The following is a 7584-nucleotide window of genomic DNA, read 5'->3' on the forward strand; positions in this document are numbered from 1 at the left end:
GAAAAGCCAAGCAGGTCAGGCCAGAACCATCGACTCTCCTGGCTGACCCGCTGGGCTTCCCCAGCTCCTCACTTTGTAACTCTGACTTTCCAGCATCTGCAGTCCTCACTTTCTCACACAGGTAAATGAGTTTGGGTTGACTGACTGGCCTGTGGCTGTTTTAATGCACAGCAAGATCCCAGTCCCAGAATTATAGAAGGCTTGTATCACAGATGGAGTCCTTTCTGCCCATTCCCCCCTCCCCCATTAAATGATCTTGGTCCTGTTCAGGATCCTCAGGATTGTCCCCTGAATGGCCTCACTGACTATCCTTTCTGTGGAAACCTCTTCTCCGTGTTATGGTTCTGTTCACCGAGTTGGGAATTTGTGTTACAGACGTTTCGTCCCCTGTCTAGGTGACATCCTCAGTGTTTGGGAGCCTCCTGTGAAGCGCTTCTGTGATGTTTCCTCTGACATGTATAGTGGCCTGTCTCTGCTGCTTCCGGTTGTCAGTTCCAGCTGTCCACTGCAGTAGCCGGTATATTGGGTCCAGGTCGATGTGACAGGGGACGAAACGTCTGTAACACAAATTCCTAGCTCGGCGAACAGAACCACAACAACGAGCACCCGAGCTACAAATCTTCTCCCAAACTTTGAACACCTCTTCTCCATCCTGTCTCAGACTTTGTGTCTCATGCTGTCCCTCCCTCAATCTCTCTCTCTCTCACAGCAGCCCCTCCTTTCTCCACCAACCCCAAAACCCCATCAAACAGTCCCCCATCTCTGGCTGTCCCACTCCCCCCTTGTCTCCCAATCTCCCCCTTCCCATGTAGACCCACAGCTCCTGGGCTGGAGGACATGGTGCAGAGACGAACACAACTTTTGACTGACTGCTGTCATGCACAGAAAGATCCCACTCTGCAACCATTCCTCAGCCACACACACTGTCCTTCTCCCTTCATATGTGTCCTTCTTCCTCTCCCTGTTTCTCACTCCCCATCTCTCTCTCTCCTCAATTTCTCCATCACCACTCTCTCCATCTCTCTCTTTCTCTTTTTGTCACCCTTCCCTTTTCTTTTTCTTCATTTCAGACTCAATGAGAAAAGTCCTTTTATGTCCCTTACACTAACCCCCTCCCCACAGTCGGGGTAACATTCGGGAGAGACCAGGAAAAGGTTGATCCCCCGCATTAACTGTACAGCATCCAGTGACACAGAGACCAACTCTTCCCAATGTCCCTTTCCCAGTCACTGGGACAGGGGTCTAGGGAGACAGAGGGAGAGAAACTACAAGAGAGACAGAGAGATGGGTAGACAGACAGTGAGAGGGAGGGAGAGAACACGAGAAAGACAGGCAGGCAGAGGGTGGGAGAGAAAGTGAGAAGAACTGAAAAAGAGCAGGAGAGAGGCAGAGAGAGAAAAGGAGAGAGAGATAGTAAAACCCTAGGAAGAGAAATACAATGTCAGACAGATTTAAGGGGGAAAAGGGGAGGCAAAGACAGGGAGTGAAGTTCAAATAGACAGCAAGAGAGAAATCCCAGGGAGAGATATAGGACAGAGAGAGAGAGAGAGAGAGGTGGGGGTGGGAGTTGCAGCAGCAGCATAGAGCTGAGAGAGTTGAGGGGTGGGTGGGGGGGGGGGCTGCTGTGATGCAATGAGAATGATTTAGAGACAAGAAAGGCAAGATCCCCCAGAGCTGAGAGAAAGATGCAGAGAGAGATGAGCAAGGTGTTGGTTTTGGGGAAGATTGAATGATTAAACATTCCTGAAAAACATGATGGGGTGACAATGGGGCAGAGTGTTGGAGGAAGGGAATCTGCAGGGAAATGTCAACAGGGCAGAGATATGAAGGATGTTGTGAGATAGGGAGTGAAGGAAAAATGTGGGAGAGACAGCTGGGTACACAGAAATATACATAAGAGCTCTCATGGGAGTGGGAAGCAGTGAGATCGGTGGGATCAGACTGTGCAGCTGCCCCCTCTCTAGGATTTTGCACCTTTGTGTCTCCTTTGTGTCACAGACACACACAGACACACACACAGACACACACACACACACACACACACAGACAGACACACACACACACACACACACACACACACACTCTCACAGACACTCACTCTCCCAAACACACACTCTCAAACATATACACACACATTCCTCTCTCTCACACACACACATTCCTCTCACACACATACATACAAACACACACTCTCTTTCAAACACACACTCTGACTTCCTCAAACACACACACACATTCCTCTCTCACACACACACACGCACACAAACACACACTCAGACAGACACATACATAAACACATAATCCCTCTCTCACACACACAGACACACAGAGATACACACACATGCACTCTCTCTCTCACACACAGACAGACACTCGCTCTCTGTCTCTCTCTCACACACAGAGATACACACACACAACCACGATTACTGTACAAACATGGAGGAAGGTTCGATGGAGAGATTACTTCTCCTAGGACTAAACCCTGATCTCGCATGATGACTGCTGTAGGGAGACAGACAGCAACTGCAAATGACTTGTTGGATCTTCCTGTGCACCACGTCTTACATCGACAGCGTTGGTCTGTTTGGGTGCCTGCTTTTCTAGAGAGTCTCCAAGCGACAAGTGACCATACATTGACAACAGTTTTCCTCCAATCCATGTTTAAGACACATGGTGATGTTATCTTTCAATGTTTGTTCAAAAAGATCTGAATCTTCTAAAATGGACGTGGCCTCCATCCCAAATTGCGACACCAGTGTGCCTTGCGGACCCTGAGGGAATGATCAGGGAAGTGTATCTGTACCTTCCTACATTCTGCACCTTGTACCACCAGACAGTGCTCCCTCATACCTCAGAAAGCACCACTCTATTGTGTATACCCACAATGCCCCTCATACAGTACCTCCACAAAATATTCACACCCTTAACACCTCAGAACACAGCCCTGCCCAACTTTCATACTGCATTTATCCACAAACCCCTTCAGATTGTAAGGACCGACATCCACCGCAGTCCAAGATTGGAGCCCTGATCCTCAGAACATTATTGGGTCTCTTGATTAATCATTGAATTCCTACAGTGTAAAATCAGGCCATTCGGCCCATCAGGTCCACATCGGCCGTCTGAAAAGCATCCCACCTACACTCACACTCTCTATTCTATCCCTGTAATGTTGCATTTCCCATGGCCACCCCACCTAACCAGCACATATTTGGATTGTGGGTAGAAACCGGAACACCCAGAGGAAACCCACAGATTCAGGGAGAATGTGTAAACTCCACACAGACAGTGGCTGGGAGCTAGAATCAAAGTTGCATCCTTGGTGCTGTGAGGAAGTAGTGCTAACCACTGCGGCACCGTGCTGTTCTCTCTCCCTGGATGTCATGTCATCTAACCTTTTACTAACCAGTCTCCCATGTGAAACTTTCTCATCTATCTTCTCAGTCAACCCTTCAAAACCTCTATCAAGTTGGATAAACCATTTCCACAAGCCATGCTGACCATCCCTAATCAATTCTTACTTTTCCAAATCCATGTAAATTGTCACTCAGAATGCCCTCCAACAGCTTACCCCCCACTGCCATCAGGCTCACAGCTCCATAGTTCAATGGCTGTTCCTTGCAGCCTTACTTCAATAATGGCCCATCATTAATCACCCTCCAGACTTCAGGCACCTCACCCGTTGCCACTGATCGGTCCATCTGACAAGGCCATCTCCATCCTTCTGTAATCTAAGGCTATCCTCCTCAGTATTTATCACCCAACCAATCTTCATATCATTCATGAACCCAATGATTAACCCTCCACCATTCAAATCTAAACCTTTTCTATCAACCACATCAGTAAGACCCCAACAGTGAGACATGAACAGACAGAGATTTCTAATTGGGCCATCACTGTCTGCTTCCTGCCACTCAGCATTCTGCGCCAAATTCCTTGGATCTTGAGTTTTTATGTTCACTATAGTTTCCAGTATGGATCCTGATAAAAAGCCTTACTGACCTCCAAGCAGGCGACAGGAAAGTGTTGCCCCTTTTTACACACCTGGTCACCTCCTTAAAAAGTGCAATCCCATTGGTAAGACCTGACCTCCACTTAACACAACCATTCTGACTGGTCTTCATGAACTCCAGTCTCTTTAAATGCTGATTAATTCTATCTCCCAAAATTGCTTCCAACAGACGTCCCACCCACGGTATTAGCCTGACTGGCCTGTAGCTGCCTGGTATATCCCATGCTCCTTCTTGAATAACAGTACCACATGGTCAGTCCGACGACACCTCTCTTGTGGCCAGAGGGGATTTGAAAATGTTTGCAAGTGTACCTGCTACTTCCTCCATCACCTCATTCGGTAAACTGAGATACATTTCCACCGTCTTTGGAGATTTATTGGGTTGTAAGAAGACCAGACCACTCAGAACCATCTCTCTCTATATATATGCTCATTCATTTAATTGTATCACAGAGCATCTTCACGATTTCATACCAACCCTGTCCCAATGAGCATTGACAAAATGAATCCATTCACTGTAGCCTCTGGGTCCATGCACAAATTCTCACTGTGTTTCTGTCATTATCAATTCACCCTTAATGTCACTGTAAGGTCCATTCAGAATTCTATTTCCCCTCTTAGCATTCCTTTCTCCCAGGCAATTAGCCTGTGATACGATTTGGAGGAGTGTGGGATGTCAGTCTGGATGTGGATTAGCATTGGGAAACTCAGAAATAAGGAACACACGACTGTGATGAGTGTGGGACAGTGGGATTCATTTGGGATGAGCACACAGAAGCTGAGGAATAAACCTCAGCCCTGCAGCATGAAAATATCCCTTTGAGCTGGCAGGTCAGTCACACGAAACAGAAACCCCAACACTGGGAAAAGAGGGTGGTAACCAAATGAAGACGGTCTGTTTGAACACAGTCTCTGGAATCTGAACGTGGGAATCATTGCTGAGCAGGGTATGTAGGAAGCAGAGGCAGAAATATACTGAACAATTTCAGATATTCCTCTTAGGCCACAAGCTATGGGAGCAGAAATTAGGCCATTCAGCCCATCTGATAGTGTGGCACTCAATCAGTCCTGACTCTCTTACAATGCAGGTATCCCCCAGACTGATGCGCTGACAGTGTAGCACTCCCTCAGTAATGATCCTCTGTCAGTGCAGCGCTCCCTCAGTAATGATCCTCTGTCAGTGCAGCGCTCCCTCAGTCATGATCCTCTGTCAGTGCAGCACTCCCTCAGTACTGACCTTCTCACAGTGCAGCACTGCCCCCAGATTGACCCTCTGACATTGCAGCTATTCCCCATTACTGACCCCCTGATAGCGCAGCACTCCTGCAGTAGTATCCTCTGACAGTGCAGCACTCCCTCAGTACTGACCCTCTGACAGTGCAGCACTCCCTCAGTACTGACCCTCTGACAGTGCAGCACTCCCTTGGTATTGGCCCTCTGACAGTGAGACTCCCCTCAGTACTGTTCCTATGACACTGCGGCACTCCCTCTGTACTGACCCTCTGTACTGACAGTGAAGCATTGCACGTACACTGACCCTCCCACAGTGTGGCGCACCTTCATACTGACTTTAAGACAGGCGCATCCTCTGATCATTCAATACTCCCTCAGAACTGACCCTCTGACACTGCAACAGCCCCTTGGCCCCTGACGGTGCTGCAATCCCTCAGTACTGACACTCTGACAGTGCTGCAATCCCTCAGCACTGGTCCTTTGACACTGCAGCACACCCTCAGAAATGAAATTCTGACACAATAGCATTCCCTCAGCACTGACATTTCTACAGTGCAGCACTCCCTCGGTACTGACCCTCCGATAACGTGGCATTTTCTCAGTACTGACCCTCCGACAGAGCAGAACTCCCTCAGTACTGACATTCTGATAGTGCGGCACTGCCTCAGTCCTGCACTTCTGATAGTCCAGTACTCCCTCAGTCCTGACCCTCTGTAACAACACTCCCACAGAACTGACACACTGACTGTGTAGCGCTCCCTCAGTAATGACCCTTTGAGTGTGCATCACTCTCTCAGTACTGACCCTCTGGCAATGCAGCAATCACTCAGTACTGACTGTCCGACACATAGTGTGGTGCTCCCTCAGTACTGACCCCCCAACAGTGCGGTGATCCCTCAGTACTAATCCCCTCACAGTGCGGTGATCCCTCAGTACTGACCCCCTCACAGTGCGGTGATCCCTCAGTACTGACCCCCTCACAGCGCGGTGATCCCTCAGTACTGACCCCCTCACAGCGCGGTGATCCCTCAGTACTGACCCCCTCACAGCGCGGTGATCCCTCAGTACTGACCCCCTCACAGCGTGGTGATCCCTCAGTACTGACCCCCTCACATCGCTGTGGTCCCTCAGTACTGACCCATTGACAGTGTAGCACTCCCTCAGTACTAACCCTCTGGCTCGGTCCTGCACCTCTGACAGTCCAGCAGTGCCTCAATACTGACCATCTGACAGTGTAGCACTCTCTCTGTACAGACCATCTGACAGTGTAGCACTCTCTCTGTACTGACCCTCTGACAGTGTGGCACTCCCTCTGTGCTGACCCTCTGACAGTGTAGCACTCTCTCTGTACTGACCCTCTGACAGTGTGGCACTCCCTCTGTGCTGACCCTCTGACAGTGTGGCACTCCCTCTGTACTGACCCTCTGACAGTGTAGCACTCTCTCTGTACTGACCCTCTGACAGTGTAGCACTCTCTCTGTACTGACCCTCTGACAGTGTGGCACTCCCTCTGTACTGACCCTCTGACAGTGTGGCACTCTCTCTGTACTGACCCTCTGACAGTGTGGCACTCCCTCTGTGCTGACCCTCTGACAGTATGGTGCTCCCTCTGTGCTGACCCTCTGACAGTGTGGCACTCCCTCTGTGCTGACCCTCTGACAGTATGGTGCTCCCTCTGTGCTGACCCTCTGACAGTGTGGCACTCCCTCTGTGCTGACCCTCTGACAGTATGGCGCTCCCTCTGTGCTGACCCTCTGACAGTATGGTGCTCCCTCAGTACTGACCCTCTGTCATTTTCAACTGACCCTGAGCTTCTTCATTACGCTGATTTGAACAGAGGTAAAGAAACAGAGTTAGTGACCATCCACCGTCACCCTGTTATAAAACTTATTTTCAAATGTGGCTTGTATGTGATTCCCACAGCCTCTAATAGTTGCCTGGAAGGTGGGGGTGAGGTGTACTCTCCTGCTGCAGTCCTTGGGTGTCCCACAGTGATGTTAGGGAGGGAGCTCCAGGAGTTTGACCTGAAAGAGAGAGTTCACCTTTCAATCCAGTGATTTCTGCGGGATAGTTCCTTCAGAACAGACCGTTTTGAGGAAGGGTCACTTGACAAAGGCACTTCACAAAAATCCTGATCAATGTAACTTTGTGATGTTAGTTCAGAAGGAACAGCTCAGACCTAACATTTCAGTGTGCCTTTGTTCTGTATCTGTTCTCCCATGTAGCCCGCCCTCCGAATACAATACCTTACACAGCCTTAAACCTGTTTGTCAACTTTCAGCAGAAGCAGCCTCAGGGCATTGAACACAGACTGAATTACTCAGTGACACTTGGATCAG

At 49.3% G+C, this 7584-nt stretch overlaps 1 long non-coding RNA gene across 1 annotated transcript in view; it reads right to left on the bottom strand.

The window, feature by feature from the left end:
* The window catches only part of LOC140470564 (uncharacterized), an 85217-nt gene extending 77905 nt beyond the window's left edge, over positions 1 to 7312 (bottom strand). The window contains exon 1 of the long non-coding RNA XR_011956525.1: positions 7288 to 7312. This is a non-coding gene — a long non-coding RNA (uncharacterized lncRNA). The remainder of the gene's footprint in view (positions 1 to 7287) is intronic.
* Positions 7313 to 7584: the final 272 nt, after the last annotated feature.

Source organism: Chiloscyllium punctatum, chromosome 52 (assembly GCF_047496795.1).
Source record: "Chiloscyllium punctatum isolate Juve2018m chromosome 52, sChiPun1.3, whole genome shotgun sequence".
Lineage (NCBI taxonomy): Eukaryota > Metazoa > Chordata > Chondrichthyes > Orectolobiformes > Hemiscylliidae > Chiloscyllium > Chiloscyllium punctatum.